Raw genomic sequence first — 27,785 nt, 5'->3', positions numbered from 1 at the left:
TTCATCAAGTCCTCAGATAGCCTGTTCAGCCCTGATCAGAAATTTCCTCCTCTGCGACCTTCTCCAAGTTTCCCAGATGGCACTAGTGGTAAAGAACACATGTGCCGATGCAGAGATGTAAGAGACTCAGGTTTGATCCCTAGGTCAGGAAGATCCCTTGGAGGAGGGCATGGCAACCCAGTCCAGTATCCTTGCCTGCAGATTCCCATGGACAGAGGGGCCTGGCGGGCTACCGTCCACGGGGTCGCAAAGAGTCAGACACGACTGAAGCGACTGGCATGCATGCACGTGACCTTCTCCTGCAAAGCAAGAGCTTTCAACACACTTTTGTATAGTTATGAAAGCACTTATTATGATGTGCTAATTGCTTGTTTATAAGTTTGGCGCCTGGTTACACATGCCTGGCACATAGAGAGGCCCTCAGCGAATACTGAGGGAATAAAGATGGATCAAGTTCAGGTTTCCCAGTGAGCACCTAGATTCTGCTGGGAGATTTCTGGTGATAAGGGCTCACCTTTGGGGGATGGCACTTGAGGTGTTGCCCGGGGACCCAGGCTTGCTGGCTACTCTTGCTGTCTTTGTCCTACTTTATTCCCATCAATCAGAAATAAGGAGAGCAGCCTGCGCTAATGGGATGGAGCATCAACCACAAAGAAGCAGGAGTCATGAGAAATTATGAAAAGGGGGGCCCTGGGGACCCCAACGCCTCTCGCTACATCTTTCCTAATTAGCAGCAGAGGTCCTTGGGGGACGCTCGGAGACCAGCTAACGACCATTAACTCCGCAGAAGAACACTGCCATCACTGTCACCATCCCTGAGGTTGCTTCTTCAGTCCCCTTGGGAGGCTTGTTTTCTTGGCAGGTTTTGATTTGGGCAGAGCCTTGATTGGGTGACACGGAGGATGCCCCAAAGCTATGCCCTCAAACTGTGCTATGACTGATAAAAATCATGGACATTTAGAATTGGAAAAACCTTAGAAAGCATCTGGTCCAATTTAATTCAACCTACTGACAGGAAACCAAGGCTGAGACAGGCTAAGCTATCTTCATCGAGCACTTACTAGGAGCCGGGCTCTGCAAAGTGTTTTGCAGAGAGTACCTCATGTACTGGGTACCACACACCATGGTTAAAAGGAGACCTCCAACTTCCATCCACTCTCTGCTACTGAGACAACTGTCCTCAAAGTGACCATGTCACTGCTTTAGAGGCATGGGCACTGGGACAGTGTGACACATCACTTGAAATTCAGGACAGGAGAACATATTTTACTTCTTTTACATATTTTCATAATGGCTAGCACAAAATAGAAACTGAATATTATTGTCGACAAGCTAGCTGACTTACGGAAAAATTGTTGCCAAGTTCAGGTAAACAGTTTCTGAGGTCTCTAGAGAAGGTGTTTTTGTTTTTCAGTCGCTAAGTCATGTCTGACTCTTTGTGACCCCATGGACTGCAGCACAACAGGCTTCCCTGTCTATCACCAACTCCTGGAGTTTCCTCAAACTCATGTCCATTGAGTCAGTGATGCCATCCAACCATGTCATCTGTCACCGCCTTCTCCTCCTGCCCTCAATCTTTCCCAGCATCAGGGTCTTTTCAATGAGTTGGTTTTTTGCATCAAGGGGTCAAAGTACTGGAGCTTCAGCTTCAGCATCAGTCCTTCCAGTGAATATTCAGGGTTGATTTCCTTTAGGATTGATTGATTTGAATCTCCTTACAGTCCAAGGGACTCTCAGGAGTCTTCTCTAGCATCACATTTCGAAAGCATCAATTCTTTGGCACTTCAACCTTCTTGAAGATGAATGGAATGAAAGTGTCTGTTTCTAAATGTAACTCCTTGATTCTTAAAAAAAAAGAAAGAAGGAAATTCAGGACAGAATTCTGTGTAGGGCCCTGTACTCTCAATTGGGGTTTGCTGGTTTAGGGCTGCATTTGGGGCACTGCTAGCCAGCAGCATGGCTGACTTCAAGACATCCGATGGGACTGGGACTTGTTTCTTAGTCAGGTCCTCCCTCACATGCATGGAATGCCCTAGCAGTGATATTTACTGTGAGCCTCTCTCTCTGGGCCTCTTAAGACCAGTATCACTGTCTTGTCACAGAGAGCTGTCTTCCACTGTCTCTCAAAATATCCTGCTCTGTAAGTGACAGGCATCATTGCCCTCGCTCACCTGCTCATGGATTCATTCATTTGTTCACTCACTCTGTTCTAGATATTTTATTATCTATTTCATGTCAGGCACTTTGGATGCAGAGATGAAAAAGACAGACTGTCTTTTTCAAACTAACAGAAAAGAGAAGCTTCTTTGAGGATATTGGGGTGTCTCACCCATGCAAGGTGAGTGATGCAAACGCAGGCCTTGGAATTACCTCTCATCTCTGTTCCTCTCTGGGCATGAGCTTCGTTCTTCTCTGTTACTCACAAATCGGTGGGAGATGATATTGCAGATCCAGCCACCCAAATGTAGCGTGGGTTTCTTTTGGTTCAACATCCGAATTCCCGGAGAGAAAACTAAGAGGGGGCTGAGCAGATGGTCCTTTGGGGTCTCCTCCATAGATGCTGCCTTTGAGAAGCTGACCTGAAAGGAAGCCTCTAAGTCAGTGCTGTGAAGAACTCTGGAAAGTGAAAGTGTTAGTCGCTCAGTCGTGTCCAATTCTTTGCAACCCCAATGACTGTAGCCTGCGAGGTTCCTCTGTCCATGGGATTCTCCAGGCAAGAATATTGGTGTGGGTAGCCATTCCCTTCTCCAGGGGCTATTCCTGACCCAGAGATCAAACCTGAGTCTCCTGCATTGCAGGCAGTTTCTTGACCACAGAGCCAGCAGGAAGCCCCTAAGAGCTCTGCAAAGGTGCCTTTTCTAATTTTAGAGCTTTAACAGGGGTGCAGAGGGCTCTGTGGGACACACAACTGGAACCCCTGAATCTTGAACAAAAAGTTATGTGTGTGTGTGCATGTGTGTGTGCGTGTGTGTGTAGGGACTGTGGAAGGTTGGGGTTTGCTGTTTTGAGTAGAGTGATTAGAAAAGGTCTCACTAGTAAGGGGACTTGTGTCCAGATCTAAAAGAGGTGAAGGAATAAATCACGGTGAAACCTGGGGAAGAGCATTCCCTGCAGAAGGCAAACAGAATGAGCAGTGAGGATGTTTTAGGAAATGCAAGGTACAGGTGTGGGGGAGAGAGAGAAAATGAGAGAGAAAGAGAGAGATGAGGTGGGAATAAGACTGGGTGGCCATAGATGTCTTAGCCAGGACTTTGGATTTTACTTGGACAGATAAAGAGACATCTTTGGGTGATTTCTTAGCACAGAGTGACGTGAGCTGTCCCATTGTAAAAGGCTCACTCTGGCTGCCAGCTTGAAGCAAGATTATTGGGAGGCAAGGCCAGAGGCGGTGGACAGGTGGGTGGGGGAGTTAGCATTCTAAACAGTTCAGAGTCAGGACCTTCAACCACAATGGATTCGGAAGTGCCTTTTGAAACACCAGCACAATGATTAAATGAGGTGAAATAAGGTTTGTGTGGTCAGTGCATTTTAAAAAGAGGCAAATTGACCATCAGTGCATGGCACGCGACCACTCTTGAAAACCAGAACCGGCTTATCAACAGCCATTTCTAATCCCCAACCGTGTTTATGGTAGCCACACTCCCCTCCCCTTATTTTAAACCTAGCTCTGTACTCCATGATCACAAACTTTGTTCAAGCTAAGGTCAAAAGCCTGGTTTAATTAGTTGTCAAACGTTCTATTCTTGTAAAGAAACAAATGCTTTCAATCGAGCCGGCTTCAAAGGGACCCAGGAAAGAAGTTGCAAACTGAAGTGCAGTTGCTACACCGTTTTCCCATTTATCACCTTTCCACCTGCTTCCTCTGGAAAGCCTTTCTGTTTCCTTATTTGAAAAGACTGCTACCTTCTTATCTTTAGAAAAAAAATTAACCAATGGTTTTCTCTTTATTAGTGGCATTGAAACCACTAAGGTGGTTAGGCCTTAATCTCTCCTTTTGCTGAAAAGAAAGAATGGAAGCAGGGAAGTAAAAAAGAACTGAAATGAGGAGTCTTTCTAAATGAGAGAAGAGGTTAGAGTATGAAATGGTAATTAGACCTGACATTTAACAAGGGTCATCTACCTGGATCTGAGGTGAGACAGAGGCTGGAAGCCTCTGAGAATCTGGGGACACATCGCTGGGAGGAAGCTTTTAATAACACAATTAATAACATGATAGAATGCTCTAGATCTTTGGATCTGCCTCAAAGTGTCTGGGGTTCCCCAGGTGGCACAGTGGTAAAAGAATCCACCTGCCAGTGAAGGAGGCACAGGTTTGATCCCTTGTTTGGGAAGATCCCCTGGAGTAGGAAATAGCAACCCACTCCAGTATTCTTGCCTGGAAAATTCTGTGGACAGAGGAGACTTGTGGGCTGCAGTCAGTGGGCACAAAGAGTTGGATGCATGCAAAGTGTCTGACCCCAGGATTAAATCTGAGAGTGAATTAAAAAGAAGCATCTGAAAAAGGTCTTGGAGATGACACCCACATCATATTAAGTGGGGAGGATGTTAATTGTGGAGGAAAACCCAGTTTTTGCTGGGTTATTCAGTGCTGAAGAGGTAACTGAGGCTGTTTGTGGGTGTGATGTGCCAACTGAATATCAGGCCTCTTGCTTCATTCTGATCCTTATGGCCTCTCTTCCTCTATCACATGGTCATCACCTGGCATGCCTCCTGTCTCACTCCTTTCAGTTTGCTGATTTGACCTCTGCTTTGTCCTTCAAGCCTGCCCCTGCCACCATCAGTCACTTACTGGAGGTAACCGTCCATCCCATCTTGGAAATGGTCTTCCCTCTTTATCCAGTGGGTCTCTCGGGTTCTGGGACTTTGGTTCATACTCCAGATGGTCAATGTGTGAATGTTTCAAGAACTAAGAACCCCAGCTGCTGGTTAAGCAGCCCTGAGAGGCAGCCGCGTTTAACAGGTGGCTTGAGCTTGAACAGTTCCTTGAGTGACAACTCTACAGATTCCCAAGGATGTGAGCTTAGGTGAGGTGCTTTCTGAACCTCTGTCCTGGTGTTTGTCCCTCAGGGTGGTTATAAGAATCTCATGTAGCAGGAACTGTGAAAGAGCCGCTGCTCAATATGTGTGTTTTCTGTGCCTGTGATTAGAGCTTGCTACCATGGACCACTGGGCTGGCTGACTCATCCACTAATGATCCAGACCCTGGACCCTGCCTGCCTGCTGGGATCCGTGGTACCCATCTGCCTTTGTTGACCTTGTGGACGTATCCCCTCCCATGCAAATTTTGGCCAGACTCTCCCACTCAATGACCATCCTTTACTTTTCCTGCCCATTCCCATTCTTTCCTAACTGGTCTATCCACTTTATATCTCCTTTCCTGCATCATTTAACCTCACTTCTTCATCTGTAAAATGGAAACAACAGTAGTACCTACTATGCAGGGAAGTTGAAATTCACGTGGGATGAATTTGAGAGGATGCGATCTGCAGGTAACATGTGTAGAGCACCTAACTCGGTGCTTGGCTCATGCAGAGCACTCAGTGCGTGATAGCTGTTATTATTACTATTATTTTTGGGATTATTCTGATTGTGGTCATCACCTCTGGTTAGCTCACTCTCCCCCAGGCAAAGAGTGCTACGGTGAAACTAGTGAAGGATTCTCCTGTGTCTCCCACCTTTTCTGGACTAACTCTGCGTTTCCTTCCACTTGCTTTCTCACTGGGATCCCTCCTTCTTATGGGATGGTTGGAGCGATCACATGCTTGGAGCCTACAGGAGTGAAATAAAAGCAAGAAGCAATGTCTTTCCTCTCTGAGTTTATAATCCACATGCAGCCTTTATAAAGCCAGCCATTATGGCAGGGGCTTTATTTCATGCCAATGAGTGAAAATCTGGATTGTTTTGACACATGGCTGATGATTTTTACTTAAGCTGCCATGTGGAGTTTGACCCAGGCCAAGCATATTTGCACCAGGGCTGGTACTATCCTCTGGCCTTTATACCTTCATACCTTTCTGTGTGGAGGCTGATGACAAGATTTGTTCTAAGAAATCTTTTTGTCTCCTTCTTGAAAAAGTTTGACACCAATTAAGAGCACGTGTGTTTATTGCTTTCTGTGGGTTCCTTCTCCATCTTACCAACAACCTCAAACATGGAGCCCATGTGTTAAATTTTGCATTTTAGACCTTGTGCATTCTGTCTGCATGATTCTTAGCATATTAAGGATCTTTACTCACTAACTCAAAACAGATACTCTTCTTGAGTGTTTCTTTGCAATGAGCAGAATATCAATGTGCTGAAAGAAATTTAAAAAGGAAGCTTTTGCAGAAGATGTACTCTCTTCTACTTCCCCTAAAACTTGGACAGGATAGAAGAATATACTATAATGAACTGGGTGCGGGCTTAGCCTGTCTGTTTGCATAAAAACGATGGCTTCATACAGCCACACTCAGCCCCTACACTTTTCTGCTTCCCTTTGCGATAGTGGAACTTCAGAGCTTCTCCCAGGAATGAGACTTGCCTCACAGTCGCTCATGTGCAATTCTCTGTCGACATCGTTGGGAATTGCCTGCCATATGGCTGAAAGCACACTTTGGCCCTTTGCTGGTTAGCTGCTCCTCACAGTAATGATTCCATTTTCCTGAGTGAATTTAATTGCAAAACAGTAAGTAATTGCTCAAGTTGTTGATACACACAGGTTTTGGTGGCTCTCTAGGGAGTTTTTCCCCCATTGAGGGCTGTTGTGTGTGTGATTATAAGGTTATAGCCCCTCTCTTCTGTGGAATGGTCTATGCCTTATTAGAGGGACTTCCCTGGCAGTCCAGTGGTCAAGACTTTGTCTTTCAAAGCAGAGGGTGCTGGGTTGATCCTGGGGAGCCAAGATCCTACATGCCTGGAGGCCAAAAAACTGAAACATAAAACAGAAGCAATGTTGTAACAAATTTACAGTGTTGCACAAAAGGTCCACATTAAAAAAAACAAAACAAAAACTAACAACAACCAAAAAACTTATTAGAAGTCCCATTGGACAGCCCCTGATCTAGAACTCTCACTGGGAGTATGTGGGGAACAGGTGATGAGGGACAGGAGCCCAGGATCTGCATACTCCTGATAGTTTCATTTGCAGAAGGAGTCGAGTACAGATTTTTTAAGGTTCACAAAGAACTCAAGAGGAGCATGGAGACCAGGATTATGTGGGTTGAAGTCCTCAAGTCCCCCAGAAGGAATGCACGAGTCTAAAATACAAAATTTACCACATCAGATCCGTGCTTGAGGTTGCTGGTAAGATGGAGGAGGAACACCCTGAAAGCATTAAACACAGGGCACACATCCTATTAATTGTTGTCACTTCCCAACAAGGAGACAAGAATTCAAGTACTATTAGTCCCCCAGTAGAAATAGTAGTTGGGGTCCAGAACTATCTCTGGTTAATGAGACTTATTTTTTAATGATCTAGTGTTTTGTTTTTATCATTTGTGTTTGTTAGATCATTATATATTATAAAATTGGATCGTATCTTTATTATACTGGATACTATGATGACTATATTTATGCTCTGTGCGGGCCCAGTTACTTCATTTGTGTTCAACTCTTTGCGACCCTATGGACTGTAGCCCGTCAGGCGCCTCTGTCCATGGGTTTCTCCAGGCAAGAATACTAGTTCCAGCTAAATGCCCACCCACCGAGGGGACCAAGGACCAACTTCTAAGATTTTCTTTTGCTAAGGTGTGGGACATTCTGAAAGAGATGGGAATACCAGACCATCTGACCTGTCTCTTGAGAAACCTGTATGCAGGTCAGCAAGCAACAGTTAGAACTGGACATGGAACAACAGACTGGTTCCAAATAGGAAAAGGAGTACGTCAAGGCTGTATATTGTCACCCTGCTTATTTAACTTATATGCAGAGTACATCATGAGAAACACTGGGCTGGAAGAAGCACAAGCTGGAATCAAGATTGCCGGGAGAAATATCAATAACCTCAGATACGCAGATGACACCACCCTTATGGCAAAAAGCGAAGAAGAACTAAAGAGCCTCTTGATGAAAGTGAAAGAGGAGAGTGAAAAAATTGGCTTAAAGCTCAACGTTCAGAAAACTAAGATCATGGCATCTGGTCTCATCACTTCATGGGAAATAGATGGGGAAACAGTGGAAACAGTGTCAGACTTTATTTTGGGGGGCTCCAAAATCACTGCAGATGGTGACTGCAGCCATGAAATTAAAAGACGCTTACTCCTTGGAAGGAAGGTTATGACCAACCTAGATAACATATTTAAAAGCAGGGACATTACTTTGCCAACAAAGGTCCATCTAGTCAAGGCTATGGTTTTTCCAGTGGTCATGTATGGATGTGAGAGTTGGATGGTGAAGAAAGCTGAGTGCCGCAGAATTGATGCTTTTGAACTGTGGTGTTGGAGAAGACTCTTGAGAGTCCGTTGGACTGCAAGAAGATCCAACCAGTCCATCCTAAAGGAGATCAGACCTGGGTGTTCATTGGAAGGACTGATGTTGAAGCTGAAACTCCAATACTTTGGCCACCTGATGTGAAGAGCTGACTCATTAGAAAAGACCCTGATGCTGGGAAAGATTGAGGGCAGGAGGAGAAGGGGACGACAGAGGATGAGATGGCTGGATGGCATCGTCGACTCGATGGACATGGGTTTGGGGGTGGACTCAGGCAGTTGGTGATGGATATGGAGGCCTGGCGTGCTGCAGTTCATGGGGTCGCAAAGAGTCAGACACGACTGAGTGACTGAAATGAACTGAACTGATGGCTGATTTACTTTGCTGCACAGCAGAAACTAACACAACATTGTAAAGCAACTATACTTCAATTTAAAAAAAAAAGGAGACCAGTAAGGTGAAACAATATCTGTTGTCCTTACATAGGCAGATACAGAAATTAAGAAGAAGTAACATTTGCTGAACATCTACTATGTGGGAAGAACAATAGTCACTTCTACATACACTGTATCATTGATTCTTCATATTATGCTAAAGAATTGGAATCCTTGCCTTTATTTTCTGAAAGGTAAAGAAACCAAAGACCCTGATGCTGGGAAAAATTGAGGGCAGGAGGAGAAGGGGGTATCAGAAGATGAGATGGTTGGATGACATCAGCGACTGAACTGAACTGAACTGAACTGAAGGGGTGTTTGTCTTGTAATGATTACTCCCTAAGTCTTCCTGTTAATAATGGGTGTTACAGACTCTGCTTCTTCCAATCATTGTACACCATGGGATAATGACATGGGCTATGTGAGAAAGTATTATACTTATTGTGCAAAGCTGTTCTCCCAAAACAGCTGGCTATGGGCAAGAAACTAGGTAAGACATGCAGCTTTAGTTTTAGACTAAGGGAAAATGTCAACATCTAAGAGGAAATTAATGGATCAAGGTGGGATGCAATGAGGTGGGAGAGGAGCTGAGAGAGTGAGTGAAAGGTCAAACCCAGAGTTTCTTTTTTGTGCACCCGAGTGTATCTTTACAGACGCAGGTGTCTGGGTGCAGGTGGTGGTGGGTGCCAAGCCCTGGGGTAGAGTGATGGATGGTGACAAGCAAGTAATGTGTGAGAATCTGGGTGATGTTTGGACCCTCTGGCAATGCCAGAACCCACTTTCTGCTTTCTCTTCCTGCAATGCTTAGCTCGGCCAGCTTGGCTTTGCACCCATCAGCCTGGATGTGGGAGCCACGGTAAAGTAATTAACACTCAGATGTCTGACACTAAAATATTTGGAATCCCACAGCGTGCTGGGGTGGACAGATTTCAGGGGTTGGTTGCTGCTTCTTAGGAATAAGCAGCTGTTCCCTCTCCTCCTAGAAAACAGAGCAATATGAGGGCTTAGAGAAGAGAAAGAGGGATTTATTTCAATATGATGAGGGATTTCCTGGCTGTGAAAACACAAAGGGAAATGAAGTTTTGGGATGGACGCCTACCAGAGAGCTGAAATCTCCTTCCTTCCTGTAATTCTAGCGAGGAGGAGAGCAGATCTCCTGCCTTGACTGTGCTGTTTCTGGAGACAGAGATCTAGTCCAAATACTCACCCCATGACCATGTCAACCCCCTAATTAAATGAAGAATGTTGATGCTGAAGAGAATCAGGGTCATTTCGTCACCTTCATTGCATATGTGTTGTACATAAAGCCAGTTGCTTGAATATTTCATTCTAGCATTCAAAGCAATGCTGGTTAGCCCAGAAACACTTCTGTTGGAGAACAGTCTTGTTAGAAATTGGTTCTAACTAGATGAAGGAAAAGTGGCATGCTGCCTTTTATAACAGAGATTACAGAACAGCACTTGCCAAATTGGCTGAATTATTGTGAATGTATTATCCCCAAATGAGTCCATTGGTAGACAGCATGTTATATAGAAGGTTACAAGCCAGGAGACCTTAGTTCAAGTTCCGTCTCAATGTCTTACAGCCTCAGTTTTATCATCTGAAATATAGGAATAATTGTTTCAATGTTTTTCTGCTTCAAGGAATTTTATAAAGTTCAAATATTATAGTATATATGGAGATGTTTGGAAAACTGTAAAATTGCAAAATGAAATAAGGTATACTCTTGCTTTGATTCAAACAATGAGTCTATTCCTTGTCTTAGGCAATATTTGTGACATTGTAGATGAGGAAAAACATTAAAATCAGTTAGTATGTAAATACTTGTTGAATTTGAGTTTAGTCCCTGATGCTCTTTCAACACTGGATTCAATGACACATTTCTTTAGTTCTGTTAAAATGTTGTGTAAACTGTGATGCACTATTCAGATTTAAAGTATTAGTAGGGTAGCAATGTTAATCGTGTTCCTGGTATTGAAAGACAGTCCAGTGTTGTGGGTAAGAACAGAGGTTTTGGAGCCAGGGTTCATTTCCTTCTGATATGTCCTGGCTCTGTTATTTGAGACTTATAACCTTACTGAGTCCAAGTTTCCTCATCTCTGAAATACAGATAATAACAGCCCTGGACACATAGTCAGTCCTCAATAGATGTTAACAATTGTGGCAAGAAAATGGGGGTGGGGGCCAGTGGAGCAGACAGAGACCATGCTGACTTGGGACAGAGGTCCAAGTTTAGAAAGGGGACTCCAGGGCCAAATAGATGCCATCTCCAGGATTCACAGATGAATTGGATCACTCCCATCTGATAAAGCACGTAGGAAGGAAGGACAGGCCCATGCTTAAGGAGAACTCTGAACATTTACAGTGACACAAGTCCGACTGCAGACAATGATAAAGGCAACATATAAGCAACGGTCACAGCACAGAGTGACAAGGTGCAGGAGAGTTATGAGACCCCCAAGGAGTGGGCTCAGCAGGACTCAGCCAGCACAGGCTGGAGATGAGGCCAGTGTAGACCAGAGCAGAAAAGTCCCAGGTAATAAGTTAAGTGTTATCACAATGCTACTGTGCTTAGTTGCTCAGTCGTGTCCGACTCTTGCAACCACATAGACTGTAGCCCGCCAGGCTCCTCTGTCCATGGAATTCTCCAGGCAAGAATACTGGAGTGGGTTGCCATTTCCTTCTCCAACAATGTCTTTCACAGTGTCTCTAGCAAGGAGTTAATAGACAGTAAGCTCGCTGAGTAGGTTGCTGTGGCATGCTTATGTTTGCTAGAACATGCTATGCTGTACCTAGTTCTTGCTCCAGGGTAAGAGTTTGGTGTCTTCAACAAACATTTGAATTACCTTCTTAATATCCCCATGACATCTTCATTATCTATACCTCCAGGTACTTTTGAAGGTGCGTGGGTTGGGTGGGCATTACCCACAACAGTCAAAGTAGTGATATCTGGAAGAGACTAAATTAGGGCCCATGAAGAATTAATTCTTTTTTTTTTTTTAATTGGAAATCCCTTAAATGTTTAGGCTGCAGTCTACTTTCTTTTTTTAAATTTTTTAAATTAATTTATTTATTTTAGTTGGAGGCTAACTACTTTGCAATATTGTAGTGGTTTTTGCCATACATTGATATGATTTATTTTTTAGTTTGAGTACAACTGATTTACAATATTGTGCTAATTTCTGCTGTGCAACAGCATGAATCAGCTGTATGTATAAATATATTCCCTTTCTCTTGAGCCTCCCTCCAACCCCTATCCCACACCTCTAGGTCAACACAGAGCACTGAGCTGAGCTCCATGTGCTATACAGCATCTTCCCACTAGCTAGCTATTTTACAAATGATAGTGTATATGCATGCGTGCTAAGTCACTTCAGTCATGTCTGACTCTTTGAGACCATTTGGACTGTAGCCCACCAGGCTCCTCTCTCTGTCCATGGGATTCTCCAGGCAAGAATACTTGAGTGGGTTGTCATGCCCTCCTCCAAGGGATCTTCCCAACCCAGGGATCGAATCTGCATCTCTTAAATCTCCTGCATTGGCAGGGGGATTCTTTACCATTAGCATCACCTGGGAACCCTGGTAGTATATATATATATATATATATATATATATATATATATATATATATATATATATGTAAATCCTCATCTCCTGATTCGTCCCACCCTCTTCTTCCCCCACTGTGTCCACAAGTCTGTTTCTCCATGTCTTTGTCTCTGTTTCTGCCCTGCAAAGAATTAATTCTTGATAGGGGTTTTTATGCTACACCTGACCTTGAGATAATGGGCCACTGACTTTCATAATAATGATCATAATAATTAGTTACTTTCCCCCCATATTTTTATTGAGGTGAAATTCATATAATATAAAATTAACTGTTATTCAGGGTTTAGTTGTCCCCCCTTCCACTAAGTTCCTGTGTTGAAGTCCCCAGAATCTCAGAACTGACCTCATTTGTAAACAGGGTTATTGCAGGTTAGTTAAGTTATGATGCGGTCCTACTATAGTAGCTAGGCCCTTGCATCCAACATGACTGATACCCTTATACAAAGGGGGAATTTGGACATAGAGACACACAGAAGTTGACCATCTACAAGGCAAGGAGAGATGCCTGGCACTAACCATGAAACACCATGACCTTGGACCTCCAGCCTCCAGAAAGAAAGTGAAAGTGAAAGTCACTTAGTCATGTCTGACTCTTTGCAACCCCATGGACTATACAGTCCATGGAATTCTCTAGGCCAGAATACTGGAGTGGATAGCCTTTCCCTTCTTCAGGGGATCTTCCCAACCCAGGTCTCCCACATTGCAGGCAGATTATTTACCAGCTGAGCTACAAGGAAAGCCCAAGAATACTGGAGTGGGTAGCTTATCTCTTCTCCAGCAGATCTTCCCAATCCAGCAATAGTGAAACAATACATTTAAGTTGTTTAAGGCACTCAAGGTTGTGGTACTTTGTAATGGCAGCCCTAGCAAATTAGTATTAAATATAATCATTTCAAAGTGAGTGATTCATTGGCATTTAGTATATTCACAATGTTGTCCAACCAACATAGCTGTCTAGTTCCAACACGGGTTCACCATCCTCCTCCAAGCACCCTCCAAATGAAATCAACCCCTTAAGCAGTCACTCCCCAGTCTCCCTTCCCCCCAGCCTGCGGCAGGCACCAATCTGCTGTTTCTATGGATTTAGCTATTCTGGATATTTCATGTAAATGGAATCATACAATATGTGACTTTTTGTGTTTGGTTTCTTTCATTTGGCATGAAAGTTGCTATTTTTTATTGGGCATCTTGTGTTTACCAGCAACGTGACAGGTGATTTGTCACCTTCCCAACCAACCTGCAATGCAGAGATAATCATCCCACTTTCCAGATAGAGAAACTGAGGTGCAGATACCTTATGGCACTTCTCTGAGATCTACCAATCTCTGCAGTCATATTTCTGAGCAATGATTCTTCCTGAAGCCCCCTTGGCCTGCCTTTCCTGCTGGGCAGACAGGTCTGCATGTCTAAAAGAAGCAAATGCAGTAGACTCCTGTCTCCCCGTCACTAGCCGTTGTCTTTCCCGTCACTGTGCTCATCCTCTGTGCCACCTGCGTCCTGGGGCCTGGCCTCTCCCACAGGGACTGCCTGGCTCCTTTGCCTCTGGCTTCCAGTTGGATTTGGCCAGTGGGAAGAAGAGGCAGGAGATGAGAGGGCGGGAGGAAAGCTTGAGCTGTTTTCTCACTGCTCCTTCGCTCCAGGACTCGGTCTTGGCGCTTGGCAGGTCACTTCTCCTCCACTGCTCCAGCTGCACTATTTCATTCCCTTGTCCCTTCAGCCTTGGGGCGGGAATGACTTCCTCCACCCATTGATTCCCACATGCCTCAGCATCACCTTCAGTTCTCTTAATGCTGCCCACAATTCCCTAAGAATTTCCTTCATTGAAGATTCTCCATTTGAACCATCTGAAGGGGGGTGAATTCTCTTTCCTTCCAGCAGCCTATTAGGTGTGATTACCTAATCCCCAAACTTTGCATATCACTTTCATGATTTCTGCCATATCTGCACAACACCTGGGCTATTGCTTATTTATAGATGTTTTCTGAAATCATTTCACTTTTGTTTTTGACTCACTAGTTACTTTAGCTTTACTCTGAGCAGTAATGAGGGCTTCCCTGATGGCTCAAGGGGTAAAGAATCCACCTGCAATGCAGGAGACGCAGGTTCGATCCCTAGATCAGAAAGATCCCCTGGAGAAGGAAATGGCTACCCATTCCAGTATTCTTGCCTGGAGAATCCTGTGGATAGAGGAGCCTGGTGGGCTACAGCCATGGGGTCGCAAAGAGTTGGACATGACTGAGCACATGAGCACGAAGGAGAAGGAAGTGCATCAGCACCACAAGCAATAATACCCGTGAAATCATGGGTATGATATGAAAGTTACATGTTTTTTTCCTGAGCCATATTAAAATATATACATAATTCTTTAACAGAAAGTGTTCTGGGTACCACTGTATATCATCTTGCAGGGACTAGATAGATGATCTCGTAGGCTATTTTCATCTCAGATAAGCTGTGATGCTAGATAAATGCTGAAACTTTGGTGCTTGTCCTAAGCCAAAAACATCTCTGCAGTTGATAGATTTAAACTGTTTTCTTTCAGTTGTATCGCTGGTGGAAACGGAAATGAGGAAAATAGTTGTACTCCTTATTCTTGTGCTGATGAAAAGCTTCTAAGTGCTACCAAATGTGGAGAAATCATTTGGGCTTTCACTGTATTGTTGTGCAAAGAACAGAGATAAATCTGGTTTTGTGCAAGATGAAATTTTCTTTCCTCAGGTGGCCCTCACTGTGGGGGATTTGGGAAGAAGAAAGAAAGATGGAAACTTGACTAATTGTATTCATTGCAGGGAAGGGACTGGGATTCTGTGCACATTGCTGGTGGTGAGGTGAGCTGCGAGCATGGCAGCCATGAGCAGATCCTGCCAGACTGTGGCTTGAGGGCATGTGGCTCTTCTGAGAATGAGGACAAGAGAGACTTCAGCAGAGATCAGTCCAGAACTGGGGTGTTACTATCCTAGCTCTTTGAAACTTGCTCCCCTGTGTCTCCTAGGGCTCTGAGGAGCCTGGATACCTGCCTTCTCACCTGGATACACTTCCCAGTCTTCTTACACACTTTCACCTGCACCACCATCTCCTGGTTGTTGTTGTCCAGTTGTTAAGTCATGTCCGACTCTTTGCAACCCCATGGACTGCAGTGTGCCAGGCCTCCCTGTCCTTCACTGTCTCCCAGAGTGTGCTCAAACTCGTGTCCATTGAGTCAGTGATGCCATCCAACCATCTCATCCTCTGTTGCCCCCTTCTCCTCTTGTCCTCAATCTTTCCCAGCATTGGTCTTTTCTAATGAATTGGCCCTTTGCATCAGGTGACTAAAGTATTGGAGCGTCAGCATCAGTCCTTTCAATGAATATTCAGAGTTGATTTCCTTTAGGATTGACTGATTTGATCACCTTACAGTCTAAGGGTCTCCCAAGAGTCTTCTCTAGCACCACAATTCGAAAACATCAATTCTTTGATGCTCAGCCTATTTTATGGTCCAGCCTTCACATCTGTATGTGACTACTGGAAAAGCCACAGCTTTGACTATACAGACCTTTGTCCACTCTCCTGGAGGGCTTGCCCTGTACTGGGTGTGTCTAAGTCAGGAAGTCTGTGGTGGAGCCTAGGAGTTTGCATTTCTAAAAAGTTTCCAGGCAATGCTGCTGCTGCTGGTCTGGGGACCATGCTTTGAGAACCCTTGAAATAATAATGCTGAGTGTCTGCCACATTCCAGACCCTTGAGATGGAAAGATGAATAAGGTAGAATCCTTCCTTCAAATTGCTTACTTTGCAAATAATTCAGACCCTCAGAGGGTCAGTTGCCTCATCTATAAAAAGAATAATTATCTTTATCTCACAGGGCTATTGTGAGAATTAAGTGATATTGAGTCACAGACCTTTGCTATTTTAAAAGGACACATCTCGAGACCTTTACAAGTCCCTGATTCTATGAATACTATTAAAACATGTAATTTTCTCTATAAAACTTAGTTAAGCATAAGTGAAAATTTTAAGTGACCCTTTCAGGCCCCTAATGATTCCCTAAATATAGGATTAAAGCAATTTATAAAGCAATTAAAATAAATTCTTGCTGGAACACTCGCTCAACAGTTTCAGAAATTACTTTTTCTTGATTCCTTATAGAGTACTGGCTGCCTTGAAGCAACTACCAAATTCAAATTTTACCCTTGAATTTCTTCAACACTTCTTTTCGATTTCTATCTCCGTTATTGATATTTGCAACTGGCTTATAAGCGTCATCGTTTTTTACCCTCCCATGTTGTTGTTCGGTTGCTCAGTCGTGTCCAAGTCTTTGAGACCCCATGGACTGCAGCACACCAGGCTTCCCTGTCCTTCACTATCTCCCGGAGCTTGCTCAAACTCATGTCCATCGAGTCAATGATGTCATCCAACCATCTCATCCTCTGTCATCCACCTTTCCTCCTGCCTTCAACCCTTCCCAGCATCAGGGTCTTTCCCAATGAGTCCACTCTTCACATCAGGTGGCCAAAGTATTGGAGCTTCAGCTTCAGCATCAGTCCTTTCAATGAATATTCAGGATTGATTTCCTTTAGGATTGACTGATTGGATCTCTTTGCTCTCCAAGGGACTCTCAAGAGTCTTCTCCAACACGACAGTTCGAAAGCAACAATTCTTTGGCACTCAGCCTTTTTTAGGGTCCAACTCTGACATCCATACATGACTACTGGAAAAAACGCAGCTTTGACTATACAGACTTTTGTCAGTGAAGTGATTATGCTGTATAGGTTTGCCATAGCTTTTCTTCCAAAGAGAAAGAGTCTTTTAATTTTGTGGCTGCAGTCACTGTCTGCAGTGATTTTGGAGCCCAAGAAAATGAAGTCTGTCGCTTTACGCTGAAGAGAAAGCAAAAAGGCCACACCAAGATATAGATGCTGAGCAGTGAGTTAGACTTGGTCACTAGCTCAGATCACTGCTAAAATATCAACTGTGCTGTAGGCCTGCCATGTTGCACAACTCTAGAAGACATGTTCCATATTGTAAAATGTGTCTCTTAGAGTTGTGCAAAATGGTAGTATTACCTTTTCCTGTGGAGGTCTAGTTTGTGATCATGTAAGATTTTCCAATTACTCACAGGATTTTGAACCTAAGATTTGGAAACTCAGGTTAACTTTGCAAATGCCAAGTCTCTACTCAGTATGAGAGCACCTCTTAGAATATCTGGAACAGCACTGATTTTCCAAAGAGCCTCTTTCCCATCTTCCACTTCAATTCTGGCATTTGTGGTCTTGGCTCCACTCTTTCAAACCTGGAGTCTTAATATGGCACCCTTCCAGTTTATTCTGTTGCCTTGCGTTAGCCTAGGTTAGGTTGGCATTTTGGCCACACTGCCCAATAGCCCTCTCCAGGGTCTCTGGCATCTTCAGTCTATAACGTACCAGTAGGAGAAGCAGGTTTGAGTTTTGGTGCCAATTCTGCCATTTCCATTGCACCATCCAGAGCAATGAATGTAAACCTTTATGCCCGTTTGTCTTCCTCCTTAGATGGCTCTCTCACTGATGTTGTCCATTGGGCAGCTAAAACAAGATACCATATATACGCATGTGTGTATACTCAATCACTTTAGTCATGTCCAAGTCTTTGGGACCCCATGGCCTGTAGCTTGCCAGGCTCCTCTCGCCATGGGATTCTCCTAGCAAGAATACTGGAGTGGGTTGACATTTCCTCCTCTAGGGGATCTTCCCGACCGAGGGATCGATCCCACATCTTCTGTGGCTCCTGCATTGGCAGGCAGATTCTTTACCACTGAGCCACCTGGGAACCCCAGGTACCATACATATACTGACTTAAAAACAACAGAAATCTATTTCTCACAGTTCTAGAGGCTGGAAGTTCAAGATCGAGGTGTCAGCATGGTCAAATGAGGGCTCTCTTCCTTGTCTTTCTTCTTGTCTCCTTACGTGGCTGAAGGGGATGAGGGTGCTCTCTGGAGCCTCTTTCATGAGGGCACTAATCTCATTCACGAGGACTCTATCCTTATGACCTCATCACCTTCCAAAGGCCCTACCTCCTCATAGAATCATTTTGGGGGGTTAAGTTTCAACATATGAATTTTAGGGGGACACATAAGGACCACAGTACCCATAAATGGTTTATGTTTAGAGAAGACAATGCCTGAGAGTCAAAGAGGCATGGAATTCATTTGCAAGAAAGTTGCTTGTATATCATCTAGACTGGCTAACTTTTTTGTTTTTATAGTAGGCATAACAATTTTGTTAGACTTTGATTTTCACAGAAAAGATGTGTTTTAATGCATGCTAAGTCACTTTAGTCATGCTCAACTCTTTGCCACCCCATGGACGGGTAGCCCACCAGACTCCTCTGTCCATGAGATTCTCCAGGCAAGAATACTGGAGTGTGTTGCCATGCCCTCCTCTAGGAGATCTTCCCGATCCAGGGATCAAACCAGGGTCTCCTTCATTGGCAGGTGGGTTCTTAACCACTAGCGCCACCTGGGAAGGGTTTTAATACGGTGACAGTATTTATTTTTCTAATAATACTTATTTTTTATTTTTGGCCTACCATATGGCATGCAGGATCTTGGTTCCCTAACCAGGGGTCTAACCTGTGCCCCCTAGCATTGGAAGTGCAGAGTCTTCACCACTGAACTGCCAGGAAATTCCCTACAATGACATTATTATCAAACAAAGCATAAGTTGTTGTATTTTTATGGAATAAACAGGGATTTCAGAAGTTCTTATCTACTGCATCATGCCTTGGATCACAAAAATCAAGTTGAAGAAAAAGTAGCTTTCCTATTCTTTCCTGAATTCAGGGGATTCAGGTCCTGTTAAACAATGGTCTGCTTTCCAGATTAAGGAAAGTCCCCACCCACCCCCTCTGGATGGGTTTCCTGTGGCCAGGGCTTTGTAGAGGAGCCAGGGACATTTGTGTAGTAACCCCTCTCCCCTTTACCAGTAATCATGATGTTTGAGAGCTCTAAACAGTCTGGAGAGCCCGACGCCTGTAAATGGGGCTTCTGGTCCCCCTTAAATCATCCACCAGTATGTCTATGTTTTGGGAGTTGTTTTGCTCATATGAATTATAGCGGCTCCTTTCTAATTTGCAGGCTACCATTCCCAGCAGGAACCCCAGCCATTTTTGAATATTCAAAAAGGGCAGCACTGTACTATGACTTTTTAAAAATTAACACTCATTTCTCATTAGCTTGAAGAGAAGCAGTGTGCTCAGGTCACGGGAAATCCTGAGATTCTGAGTGCTGGGGAAGCCTTACAGTTCATCTCTAATTCTACTTCTTGGGACCATCTCAGCAAGCCTCTTCTATCTCTTTGGAATGGCTATGGAGATACTTGAAGACAACTGTCATACTTTCCCTGATGGCTTTTCTTTTCCTAGCTGAGAATGCCAGATTCTAAAATATTTCTTGCAGAATGCAGTCTTGGTTTCCAACACTTCCCTGGACACTTCCCCCAACACTGCAGTTTGTTAGAATTTTTCTTTTTTAAAGTCTTTATTGAGTTTTTGTTACAACATTACTTCTGTTGCTTTTGTTCTGTTTGCATGTGGGATCCTCACTTCTCTTATCAGGATGGAACCAGCACCCCCTCCTCCATTGAAAGGTGAAGTCTTAACCACTGGACCACTAGGGAAACCCTGTCAATATATCTCTGCAAGGGGGTGATACAGAAATAATTGTATCATTCCATTTTCTGACCAGAGAAAAGAATGTGGAGAGTATGACCTCCCCAATCCTAAATAAACTAATCTGTCTATTGAACACTGCTTGGAGACAAACCATAACTGGGATTATATTCCCATCTTTAGTAGATTAAACCACATCTAATACAGAACTCCAGTGTTTAGCAGTCTGGAAAACAAAGTTTAGTCATAGCAATTACCATAATGCCTGCTGCATGCTATGTCACTTCAATCATGTCCAACTATTTTCGATATTATGGACTGTAGCTTGCCAGGCTCCTCAGCCGGTCTCCTCTGTCCATGGGATTCTCCAGGCATGAATACTGGAGTGGATTTCCATGCCCTTTTCCAGGCGATCGTCCCAACTCAGGGATGGAACCTGCATCTGCTGCACTGGCAGGCAGGTTCTTTACCACTAGGGCCACAGGGAAGCCCGATTCCCATGAGAGCAACCATCTCTTTAATCATGGGCTGCCCTGGTGGCTCAGCAGTAAAGAACCCGCCTGCCAGTGCAGGAGACGCAGGTTCCATCCCTGAATTGAGAAGATCCCCGGAGAAGGGCAGGGCAACCCATTCCAGTATTCTTGCCCAGGAAACCCCATGGACAGAGAAGCCTGACGGGCTACAGTCCATGGGGGTACCGAAGAGTCGGACATGACTTAGTGACTAAACAACATTTAATGCATACATTTTACATGAGTTATCTCATTTAATTCTTATAATTCCATGAGGTATGTATACTATAATAATGCCATTAAATCCCATTTTGCAGATGAGGGAACTGAGTCACAATGGGACTCAACAATCTGCCAGGTAGTAAGTGCAGGATTAAAAGCCCGTTTATTTTTTTTTCTACACTCCATTACTTTTTTGATTTAGGATGGCCAGGTGAAAAGAGATGTTTAGCTGAAAGACTTGCTGCTTTCATAGAGTTGAAAGGTTATTATTTATAATGAAAGAAGACTTTGAACCTCAACAGAGAATTACCATGGAGAATGCAGAGGGAACACTAGAAACAGACACCCTCTAAGACTCCATGATAAATACGTTTCTCTCAGCTTTTAAGCAGCATAGACTTTCCAGATGGAAACAAAGCCTGTGCGCTTGTATCTCCATGACATTATAGCAGTCAGGGGAAAGGTTGGGCGGGGGGGTCCAACAGGTTTTATTAAAAAATAAATAAGTAAATAAATACAGCAAAAAGTAGTTAGGTTAAGTGTCATGCAGACAACACAAAGGATGGCATTATTTCCACCTCTTCTGTGGGTCATGGACACAGAAGTGCTCTCCGTCTGGCAGTGCAGAGGAGTCACCTCGCTGAAGGGTGTATTTAAAGGCAGATTCTCTGGGCTCTGATGAGCACCCAGCCAGTCTAGAGTAGGACCTGGGGTTTGTGTTTCATGAAGCTTTTCCAAGGGCTTCTGACCTCCAGGTGCAATTGGAAGCAGACAGTGGACTTGCAACCTTGGACTCTAGGATAACTTAAGTCTGTTAAGCAACCAGCCCCTCAGAGAAAACCAGCTATGATGATTTTTATTTGCTGAATTGAACAGTTGGCTGGGCATTGCAGTTTCATGCACACTTAACACGTGTATCAGATCACGAGTCTTAAGAACAGCAGTGGCACAAATGTACACAGGCTACCATGCCAATAGATCAGAAGAGATTTGCAAAATGGTTTTCCAGCTAAGCGGCAAATTTTGTAATTATCAGTATTCTTTTCATGTAGTGTGAGAGTTTGCATAATTTCCCTGTGGTAGAATGCAGGGAAATCAAAACAATAAACTAAGAGATCTACCAATTCATTGGAGCACAAAATTTAAATCCGTGTTTGCTAACAATATTTCAATTTCTGGGCAAATCTGACATGGAGAGACTGAATAATTATATTTCCATCTTTGCTTTGGGAGGAGTCTGTTTATTTATTGCTTTGGTTAAGAATGCTAAAAACCTGGAACTCTTGTACTGTGATACTTACCTTCGTCAGATAAATTTATTGCTTAAGATTGTATTGATTTTGTCTTGCAAACATACTCATCAAATGATTGTTCTCAGTCATAGTGGGAGAAAAATTTAACATTCAATTAGGGTTTTGGATACTGAGTCCCTACCTCAAGAAAATACACATAAAAACACAGTAATAATGAGTTGTGTATTTGCCTCAGAGTTTAGAAAACATTTTAAAGTTCTTGACCGGGTTTGATCCCTCCCCGCCACACACACACACCGAATCTTTGAAGTGAGGAGACCAAATTCACCACAGAATTTCTTTCGATATAGAGCCATTATTCTATCTGTGTGTGCTTTTTCATCAGTTTGTATTAAAAAATGTTGATGATGTGTAACTCCTGAGAATAGTATCCCTAATAGAAAAACAGCTATTAACCCAAACATAACCCTAAAGAGGCTGTGCTTCACACTCTATTTATAGAAGGAGGTAAATTGAAATGAAATGAGTGGATATCAAAATGGCTAACATTCACCTTTCAACTAATTAAGTAACAAATTTATTCATTCCCTCAAATACACACGGAGCCTCTGTAACAGGTGTTTCTTGTAAATCTTGGGACTGTATCAGATGGTCATTAAGAACATAAGCTTTGGTACCAGCGGATTTGGCTGTGAACCCCTCCTCTGCCTCTTTTCCTGTGACCTTGTATGTCCTACTTTTTTTTCCTTTCAGTTTTGGCTTCCTTTCCTGTAAAATATGGGTAATAATAGTATGACCCAATACCACTTTGAGGGGGTGGTAAGAATGAAAGGAAATAACGTATACAGAGTATTTATACAGTGCCTGGGGCTCTCCTGGTGGCTCAGATGGTAAACAATCTGCCTGCAATGCAGGAGACCCGGGTTTGATCCCTGGGTTGGGAAGCTGCCCTGGAGGACGTCATGACAACCCACTCCAGCATTCTTGCCTGGAGAATCCCCATGCACAGAGGAGCCTGGTGGGCTATAGTCCATAGGGTTGAAAAGAGTCAGACACAACTGAGCAGGTAACATACACACACACACACATACATGTCAGGTACATGTCAGTACCTGACATGTAAAAGGGACTTAATAAATTATAGAAGAAAAGAATACTCTACAAGTGACAGGTGCTGTTCAGAAAACTGACCACGGCCAAGGAAGACACTTGGCCCTGTTTGATTGATCGTGTGTCTAAAGGTGGAAGTGCTACTCGGACTATTAGAAACACTCCCCCAAGTATATTCAGATGTACTCCTTGTAATTAGCCATTGTGTCAGTTTGCATTATTTTGGTTATAAGTCAGAGGGAAGAGAATTTACTGGTGCTTGTAAACTCTCAAGCAGGAGGGCTAAGCTTTAGGCAAAGCTTGATCTGGTAACTCAGATCACTGGGACTTGGTTTCTCTTGATCCCATGCACTTCCCATGCTTTCCTCCCAAAGCTCCATGTGGTGGCCCCCTCTCATCCCCTTAGTCCCTCTTCAAGCAAAAAAAGAACGGCTATGTCAGCTGTGAGCCCAGTATCCCTCCAGGGCCAGGACAAGGCTGAAAGGATTGAGGCAATTTTGCCTTGATGCAAAATTTAAATGTACATCAAAAAAAAAAAACTCATTAATCAAGAAACAATATTTTCATAATATGTGTAAAAAAATGCAAAAATTCATGATGAACATAATATCAAATATTCAAATAAAAGGAAAATTCAGAATCAGCTGAAGAAAGATGCTTTCCCCCAGTAGTTCCAGCAAACATCCTTTTCTCTCTCTGAGTGAGTTATGTCCATGGCCTGTCCATGCCCTATGCCCTGGTTGAGTTCTGTCCCATCCCAGAACCAATTACTGTGGCCAGAAGCATGGATGCTATGCCCACTGGCTTCAGCTAATCAGGATCCCCTTCTGGAGTCAGGAGTGGGGTCAGTCCTACTCAAACAGAAGGACAATGAATGGGAGAGCTGGCTCCAGAAAGAAAGACCATAAAAGTCAGAGTATTGTTACATAAGAAGGAAGCATAAATCTTAGGTGTCAGTAAGATACCGGCTTCCCTGGTGGCTCAGATGGTAAAGAATCCACCAGCAATTTGGGAGACCTGGGTTTCATCTCTGGGTTGGGAAAATCCCCTGGAGGAGGGTATGGCAACCCACTCCAGTATTCTAGCCTGGAGAATCCCCAGGGACAGAGGAGCCTGGTGGGCTACCGTCCATGGGGTCACAAAGAGTTGGACATGAATGAGCGACTAAGCATGGCATGGCAAGATAAGTGTTGCTTACAGTCATTCCTTTAATTAACCAGATTCCATCTTTTTGTTCAGTTCAGTTCAGTTCAGTCACTCAGTCGTGTCGGACTCTCTACGACCCCATGAACTGCAGCACGCCAGGCCTCCCTGTCCATCACCAACTCCCGGAGTCTACCCAAACCCATGTTCATCGAGTTGGTGATGCCATCCAACCATCTCATCCTCTGTCATCCCCTTCTCCTCCTGCCCCCAATCCTACCCAGCATTAGGGTCTTTTCCAATGAGTCAACCCTTTGCGTGAGGTGGTCAAAGTATTGGAGTTTCAGCTTCAACATCAGACCTTCCAATGAACACCCAGGATTGATCTCTTTTAGGATGGATTGATTGGATCTCCTTGCAGTCCAAGGGAGTCTCAAGAGTCTTCTCCAACACCACAGTTCAAAAGCATCAATTCTGCGGCGCTCAGCGTTCTTTACCGTCCAACTCTCACATCCATACATGACCACTGGAAAAACCATAGCCTTGACTAGATGGACTTTTGTTGGCAAAGTAATGTCTCTGCTTTTAAATATGCTATCTAGGTTGGCCATAACCTTCCTTCCAAGGAGTAAGCGTCTTTTAATTTCATGGCTGCAGTCACCATCAGCAGTGATTCTGGAGCCCAAAAAAATAAAGTCTGACACTGTTTCCACTGTTTCCCCATCTATTTCCCATGGAGAGATGGGACCAGATGCCATGATCTTAGTTTTCTGAACGTTGAGCTTTAAGCCAACTTTTTCACTCTCCTCCTTCACCTTCATCAAGAGGCTCTTTAGTTCTTCTTCTCTCTCTGCCATAAGGGTGGTGTCATCCGCATATCTGAGGTTATTGATATTTCTTCCGGCAATCTTGATTCCAGCTTGTGTTTCTTCCAGCCCAGCATTTCTCACGATGTACTCTGCATATAAGTTAAATAAGCAGGTGACAATATACAGCCTTGACGGACTCCTTTTCCTATTTGGAACCAGTCTGTTGTTCCATGTCCAGTTCTAACTGTTGCTTCCTGACCTGCATACAGGTTTTTCAAGAGACAGGTCAGATGGTCTGGTATTCCCATCTCTTTCAGAATTTTCCGCAGTTTATTGTGATCCACACAGTCAAAGGCTTTGGCATAGTCAATAAAGCAGAAATAGATGTTTTTCTGGAACTCTCTTGCTTTTTCGATGATCCAGTGGATATTGGCAATTTGATCTCTGGTTCCTCTGCCTTTTCTAAAACCAGCTTGAACATCTGGAAGTTCATGGTTCATGTATTGCTGAAGCCTGGCTTGGAGAATTTTGAGCATTACTTTACTAGCATGTGAGATGAGTGCAATTGTGCGGTAGTTTGAGCATTCTTTGGCATTGCCTTTCTTTGGGATTGGAACGAAAACTGACCTTTTCCAGTCTTGTGGCCACTGCTGAGTTTTCCAAATTTGCTGGCATATCGAGTGTAGCACTTTCACAGCATCACCTTTAAGGATTTGAAATAGCTCAACTGGAATTCCATCACCTCCACTAGCTTTGTTCGTAGTGATGCTTTCTAAGGCCCACTTCACTTCACATTCCAGGATGTCTGGCTCTAGGTGAGTGATCACACCATCATGATTATCTGGGTCATGAAGATCTTTTTTGTACAGTTTTTCTGTGTATTCTTGCCACCTCTTCTTAATATCTTCTGCTTCTGTTAGGTCCATACCATTTCTGTCCTTTATCGAGCCCATCTTTGCATGAAATGTTCCTTTGGTATCTCTAATTTTCTTGAAGAGATCTCTAGTCTTTCCCAATCTGTTGTTTTCCTCTATTTCTTTGCACTGATCGCTGAGGAAGGATTTCTTATCTCTCCTTGCTATTCTTTGGAACTCTGCATTCAGATGGGAATATCTTTCCTTTTCTCCTTTGCTTTTCACTTCTCTTCTCTTCCCAGCTATCTGTAAGGCCTCCTCAGACAGCCATTTTGCTTTTTTGCATTTCTTTTCCATGGGAATTTTCTTGATCCCCATCTCCTGTACAATGTCACGAACCTCTGTCCATGGTTCATCAGGCACTCTGTCTATCAGATCTTGTCCCTTAAATCTATTTCTCACTTCCACTGTATACTCATAAGGGATTTGATCTAGGTCATACCTGAATGGTCTAGTGGTTTTCCCTACTTTCTTCAATTTAAGTCTGAATTTGGCAATAAGCAGTTCATGATCTGAGCCACAGTCGGCTCCTGGTCTTGTTTTTGCTGACTGTATAGAGCTTCTCCATCTTTGGCTGCAAAGAATATAATCAATCTGATTTCGGTGTTGACCATCCGGTGATGTCCACGTGTAGAGTCTTCTCTTGTGTTGTTGGAATAGGGTGTTTGCTATGACCTGTGCGTTCTCGCGGCAAAACTCTATTAGCCTTTGCCCTGCTTCATTCTGTACTCCAAGGCCAAACTTGCCTGTTACACCAGGTGTTTCTTGACTTCCTACTTTTGCATTCCAGTCCCCTATAATGAAAAGGACATCTTTTTTGGGTGTTAGTTCTAGAAGGTCTTGTAGGTCTTCATAGAACCGTTCAACTTCAGCTTCTTCGGCGTTACTGGTCAGGGCATAGACTTGGATTACCGTGATATTGAATGGTTTGCCTTGGAAACGAACAGAGATCATTCTGTCGTTTTTGAGATTGCATCCAAGTACTGCATTTTGGACTCTTTTGTTGACCATGATGGCTACTCCATTTCTTCTAAGGGATTCTTGCCCACAGTAGTAGATATAATGGTCATCTGAGTTAAATTCACCCATTCCAGTCCATCTTAGTTTGCTGATTCCTGGTATGTTGACATTCACTCTTGCCATCTCCTGTTTGACCACCTCCAGTTTGCCTTGATTCATGGACCTAACATTCCAGGTTCCTATTCAATATTGCTCTTTACAGCATCGGACTTTGCGTCTATCACCAGTCATATCCACAGTTGGGTATCGTTTTTGCTTTGGCTCCATCCCATCATTCTTTCTGGAGTTATTTCTCCACTGATCTCCATTAGCATATTGGGCACCTACTGACCTGGGGAGTTCATCTTTCAGTGTCCTATCCTTTTGTCTTTTCCTACTGTTCATGGGGTTCTCAAGGCAAGAATACTGAAGTGGTTTGCCATGCCCTTCTCCAGTGGACCACAATCTGTCAGACCTCTCCACCATGACCCATCCGTCTTGGGTGGCCCCACATGGCATGGCTTAGTTTCATTGAGATAGTCAAGGCTGTGGTCCGTGTGATCAGATTAGCTAATTTTCTGTAATTTTAGTTTTAGTGTATCTGCCCTCTGATGCCCTCTCGCAACACTTACTGTCTTACTTGGGTTTCTCTTACCTTGGGCCTTGGGTAATTCCTCTCGCCGCCACCGCCGGCACCAGCCCCCCTCCGGGCCTAGGCCCTGTCGGCCGCCGTCCCCGGCCCCCGGCCCGGCCT

At 43.9% G+C, this 27,785-nt stretch overlaps 2 long non-coding RNA genes across 9 annotated transcripts in view; one reads left to right on the top strand and one right to left on the bottom strand.

Annotated features, from left to right (window-relative positions):
• LOC145532588 (uncharacterized) overlaps nucleotides 1-27,785 on the top strand; it is a 623,961-nt gene that overhangs the window by 313,969 nt on the left and 282,207 nt on the right. The window lies entirely within an intron of this gene.
• On the bottom strand, nucleotides 1,249-27,785 carry LOC145532597 (uncharacterized). Its single transcript, XR_014073415.1, has 6 exons — nucleotides 27,687-27,785; nucleotides 11,687-11,799; nucleotides 6,521-6,907; nucleotides 5,676-5,769; nucleotides 2,371-2,579; nucleotides 1,249-1,844 (listed from the first exon to the last, which is right to left on the bottom strand). It is a non-coding gene; the product is annotated as an uncharacterized LOC145532597 (long non-coding RNA).

The sequence above is a fragment of the Giraffa tippelskirchi genome, chromosome 13 (genome assembly GCF_054371585.1).
Source record: "Giraffa tippelskirchi isolate mGirTip1 chromosome 13, T2T-mGirTip1v1.2.pri, whole genome shotgun sequence".
Taxonomy (NCBI): domain Eukaryota; kingdom Metazoa; phylum Chordata; class Mammalia; order Artiodactyla; family Giraffidae; genus Giraffa; species Giraffa tippelskirchi.
Note: the sequence above shows the minus strand (reverse complement) of the source record. Positions and strands in the feature narration are given on the sequence as shown.